This window comes from Aplidium turbinatum, chromosome 9 (genome assembly GCF_918807975.1).
Source record: "Aplidium turbinatum chromosome 9, kaAplTurb1.1, whole genome shotgun sequence".
In the NCBI taxonomy this organism is placed as follows: domain Eukaryota; kingdom Metazoa; phylum Chordata; class Ascidiacea; order Aplousobranchia; family Polyclinidae; genus Aplidium; species Aplidium turbinatum.
The window spans coordinates 13,222,373-13,228,372 of NC_137480.1; positions in this window are offsets into that span (position 1 = coordinate 13,222,373).

Here is a 6,000-nt window from a genome sequence, read left to right on the forward strand (position 1 = left end):
CGTAGCCAGTAATTTGGAAAGGGGTGGGGGGGGTTAAGGGCCGGCGGGCGAAGCCCAGCGGCAGGGGGTCTGGGGGGGCCAAAGACGACACCCAGCGGCGGGGGGTCTGGGGGCCTACCCCAGAAAAATTTTGAAAAATTACTTTGGATTTGGTGCATTCTGAGAGCATTTTCAACAAAAATGTGGGTATAAATCCCCTAGTATAAATATTCCTGTAAAATGGTGCTGTCAGGTGGCATAGCAAAAGGATAAGATCATGTTTTCTTGGGAATTTTTCGGTAACTTAATAAAGCTTAGTCTCTATGTTTTCTTGTTGCTAATTCCTGGCTGAGATATTTGAATGTTTGGTATTGGCAAAACTTGCTCTTTTAATGGAGTTTCGCTTAAAATTAGGCAAATTTTGTTTTACAGACGTAGAGACTGAAAACATCATTCTCAATATCGTGACGTCACATTCGTGCCAAAGGGGGGTTGTAACCCCTAAACCCCTCCTCCCACTTGGCTACGCCACTGTTTTGAACGTTGCCATTCTGTTTGCTTTTATTTTCCGTGTAGGCCTACTTTTGCATTATCAACAAAAAACAGAACGTGCTTTCTGAAAGTGCCGCCCCCCCCCCCCCTAGCTACGTCACTGGCTTGAGAACTTGGGGAAATAGTGTAAACTGAGCCTATAGGATGGGACATGTCCCAAAGATAATCGATTGTGTTGTCCCATTGCTACCAACCACCGTTTTGTGTTTAACTTGCCTGAAAATCTGTCACATTTGGATATGTAGTTTTCGGTTATGCGTCAATTCAAAGCCGATAAGTCAAAGCCGATAATTCAAAGCGGTAAATTCAAAGCGGTAAATTCAAAGCGATCAATTCAAAGCCGATAATTTATTTATGATAAAGACAATAACCCTAGCACAAACCCTAACCCTAACCTTAACCCACAGCAGGGACCTCTGAAGAACAGAGATTTTTTTCTTCAGAGATCCCTGTCTTAAAATTTCGTCGTTGAATCATCGGCTTTGAATTGTCGGCTTTGAATTGTCTGCTTTGAATTGTCGGGATACCGTAGCTTTCTGTTGCTATAGCTTTAAAGCTAATCATATGACTCAAACTTTATTGCCAGTTGTTATAAGCCTGCTTTAGTATAGAAACGATTAACAACAGTCAACCATTCAAACTTACTCTGACAGCTAAAAAAACAATTAACTGATCTCACCAATTAAGTAGCCTACACAATAGGAAAAGGGAAGGTAATTTGATACACTTTTAATATTTTTGCCTGTTAACTGAAAATTACGTGACACAAACTATTGATTTTAAGCTGAAATGAAAGTCTGATCCCTTACACACTTTTTAAAAACATTTTCACTTTTCTATTTTTGTTACTTTTTTTTTAACTGAAATTTTAAAAACGTCACTCAAATGTATCAATTTACCTTCCACGGAAGGTAAATTGATACAGTAAAACTAATACAGAAATCCCCTTTGACAGCAAAGCAATAAATGAAAATTTAAAATGTGGTTGGCGTGCTTGGGTGCAAGGATGACTATTGAGGCCTATGTGTGCGGCAAAGCTTCTGCAGCAGGATGGACATGGGAAGGATCATTGGCTGGAGTTCTTATTCAAGGGGGGTGCTTTGCGCTTTTCTCATTTTTTGAAAGCATATAGCGTGTAGGCCTACGAAAGCCCATATAATAGTTGTTTCCCAAAGTAGCAGGTCTTGTTAATGAAGAATAAGTTATTTAAATCAACTAGATCAATAACAACATTTATTACAGTCACAAAAAGAATTTAATATACTGTATCAATTTACCTTCTCCACATGTATCAATTTACCTTTTTCAAAAAAAGTTATAAAATTTTGATTTTTGTATGCTTGGATGCACATTGCAGAAAAAAACGTGACATGCCCTTGAAGCCTTATCAATGAACTGTCAAATGAGTTAGGTTTCATCTTTCAGGAACTTTTCTTTAATTTTCCAGACGAAAATAATCATGAGTTTAAAATTTTACAAAAATACTCAAAAAACACACTTTTACAATATAATGCCATAAAAGCACGAGTTAGCTGCATGGTGCAATTTTTGTAGGCATTATTTTCACAGATCTTCCACCTAATGACAATATTTTTGACTAATATTTTTTGTACATTTCTGTAGGGGGGGTGTATCAAATTACCTTCCGTATCAAATTACCTTCTCTTCCCCTACACCAGTAAGTAAACCACGCTGTAATGATGTAATGTTAATCTCGATTCCATGACAAAAATCTCAGTTCTTATGTTCAGACATATTCAAAAATAATGAGCTGTCCCATAGGTGATGGTGTCCCATCGATAGCACATCTCCCCTATTGGCAAAACTCGCTCTTTTTATGCAGCTTCGTTTAAAATCAGACAAACTTTGTTTCAGAGACATAAAGAGACTAAAAGCATCGTTCTCAATATCGTGACGTCACACGCGTGCCAAAGGGGGGATTGAAACCCCCAACCCCTCCCCTCTCTTGGCTACGCCACTGCTTGAAAGAGCGCCGGTTCGACACCGCTCAAGAGCATGCGCTTTGTCTTTGGCAAGGCATGCCTAAAGTAGATACCGGTACGAAGATTGACTTCCTTGCCTTCCCGTCCACTTAAACCTAAATCCTCATCGACAAGGTGTACGCTAGCCTATGCCTGGATAGGTATATCCTCAAGTAGTGCCGGTCTTAGGGTATTTCGGGCCCTGTGCGAAATATGCTTTGCGGGCCCCAATAACAATGATTCAATTCAGTAGTGTAGCTAGGTATTTTGAATAGGGAATGGGGGTGGTTTGACGGTCAACGGGCGAAGCCTGACGGCGTGTTTGCCGGCGACACCCAACGGCGGGGGTCTGAGGGTGGCTCCCCCAAAAAATTTTGAAAAATTACTTTGAATTTGGGGCATTCTGAGAGCATGTTCAACAAAAATTTGGGTATGAATTTACTGTAAAATGGTGCTGTCCGGTGACATAGCAAATTCGTCTATACAGCTATTTCGTCCCCTGAAAGAACGAGAGAAATTTTAAAATGTTTGCGCAACTCCGATCAGCGACTTTGGCTCTGTTTTTTTCTCGATCTTTTTAGAGTACGAAATGTTCAGGGGACGAAATAGGTTGCACCCATTGAGCCTCCATGTTTTTTTGTTGCTAATCCCTTCGTTGAATTCACTTGTTGAATTTTTCCACTGGAAATGACAAAAATTACTGCATTTTCTGAGTAAATTGCGGGGTCCCTAATTTGCGGGCCCTGTGCGATCGCACGGTTTGCACACCCCAAAGACCGGCACTTCCTCAAAGGAAGCATCGCGTTCCCTTACCAAACTGGCCAAAATTGAAAAAAGAGAAGATGATATTTTTCAGTAAAACGATTTCGTAATTTCATTACCTGAATACGAATTAAAACAGCTTCTAACTCATGTCCGCGCATGATTTCAGCTCGGTTTCAATTTTAAAAAGTTGGAAGCTTACTAAAGCAGAGATTCGTAGCCTACTGTAGTCAAGGCCTATGAGAGGGGGGTACGGAGGGTACGGCGTATCCTTGAGGGCCCTGGCCTGTGTTTGTTGGGGAGCCCGAAATTGTGATTTTATAGTTTACGCGCAAAAATGTTTTGTTAAAACCATCCTAAACTACTAAATTCAAGCATAAAAATTGTTATTCTTTAGTCCTGGGGGGCCCGTAATGTAGCAAAAGGGCCCGGAAAGGTAATTGAGTGCATTGCGAGCAAATTATGAACCCAAAGTGGTAATTTAATGCTTTACGTGTTAAAAGCACCCTAAATTATATGATAAAAGTTGGTTATCCTTCTGTCTGGGGGGGGGGGGGTATAGTGCAGCAAAAGCAATTTTGAGAAAAGCCCTGGTGTTTTTTGTTTTTTTAAGAACTATTTGAGAAAGGTAGTTTCACGCTTATTTCACTTCCAATGAAATTCGGAGTTGAAACAGGAGCTGGAGTCAATACTTTCGGAGCAGAAGCGGAGACGGATTGAAAAAAACTGACTTCGTTCACCTCTGCTAGGCATGTGGTGAATGCAAAACTTAATGAAGAAAGGTTATTGGTCAGATGATTAAGTTTGTTTGATTATGTTTTAACAAGATGTTATGTTTGAGCCTTGGTAGAGAACTTGACTTGTACCAGATACATGTAACACTCAGTAACGTTAACGGATTTAACATTTTTTATTAAACACACAAAAAAAACTACTAAATTCAACGTTTTCGACAACACATAGTGTCCTTATCAGAAATAATTATAGGCTACATCTAAGAGAAATAAATAAATTTGAAAGCTTTATATTAAAGCTGTACAAGCGACACCTCTCAACAAGCACCATCAACAACTGACACACGAGTTCAATGCAGGATACGCAAATTGGCGAGGGTCACATCACATGATAGGCCTATACACAACACAAAACACTAAATAATAGTTTTTTTGCCGCCTGATGCTGATATTGCGCACTGATATTACGCCTGATATTGCGCACAAATATCCAATTCTACAGTAAAATGTTGTATGATGTGCAATACGCTTAAGCAAATATCACGCATTTTGCCCAAGACAAAGAGGGCCTGGAGTGAGAGGGGGCCCTGAATGACTCTTTGTACCCCTAGTGAAAATTTCTCTCAGAGGCCCTGACTGTAGTCCACCCCCATAGCTCAATTGGTTAGCGCATGACTTTAACGAAGAAAATTCAAGATTAAGCGGCGCTGGTTCAACTCTGTAGCAGAGGTGAACGAAGTCACTTTTTTTACTCCGGCTCCGCTCCTGCTCCGAAAGTATTAACTCCTGTTCCAACTCCGAAATTCATTTTGAAGAGAAATAAGCGTGAAACTACCTTTTTCAAATAATTTTTAATAAACACAAAAAATCCCAAAAACACTCTCAAGGGTTTTTCTCAACCTTGCTTTTGCTACCCTATGTCCCCCCTCCCGAACAGGAGAATAATCAACTTTTATGATATAATTTAGGGTGCTTTTAACAGAACATTTTTGCACGAAAAGCATTAAATTACCACTTTGGGCTCCTAAATCACGCGCAATGCACTCAATTGCTGTTCCGGGCCCTTTTGCCACATTACGGGTCCCCCCCTCCAGGACTAAAGAATGACAACTTTTATGCTTGAATTTAGTCGTTTAGGATGGTTTTAACCAACATTTTTGCGCGTAAAGTATCAAATTACAATTTCGGGCCCCCCAACAATCAAAGGCCAGGGCCCTCAAGGGTACGCTGTACCCTCAGTACTCCCTCTTATAGGCCTTGACTCTTGGGGTGGGCGCTTGAGCAACACACGTTAAGGACTGCTCTCCATTCAGCGGCATCTAATGGATGAAATAATTCCCCGGCAATAAAAGACTTCAACAATCGGAAACTTCACTTTGTCAATCTCAGTGGCCGGGTCGCAAAATTTTTTTTCCCACAAGATTTCTGTCTCATTGATTCTAATCACTCTAAAAGTAAGATTTTCCGAAAGTGTTTTGAGAGATTGGTTGATTCAGATTGCGAAATAACTATTTGCCAATGAAATTCTGCAATGATAATAAAATATAAGCTTTCCCTAACCCTACTTTTTTTGAAAAGCTCTTGTGCACCGCAAAAATTAATTTAAAGAAAAAAAAAAAGTTTGACTTCGACGGGCCTCGAACTTTCGTTCTCACGATCATTTGACAGAGGTGAAACCACTGAACCAACCGTGCCTACGAGGAAATGTTGCATTCACACGGTTTTAATACAAACTTTTACCATAAATGAGACAGAAATCTCGTGGGAAAAAAATTTTGCGACCGGGCCTGTGTCGGTTATTCAAAGTTAGGGCTACCATATGTCCTCTTTTAGGAGAATTTGTCCTCTTTTTTCATAACAAATGAATTGTACTCCGAGGACACTTGAAAGTGCTCAAATGTCCTCTTTCTTTGCATTGCTATCATTTTCAACAAAGTTTTATTTTTATTTGACCTTGGCGAAAGCTAAATAAGGCTAAGCAACGATACCAA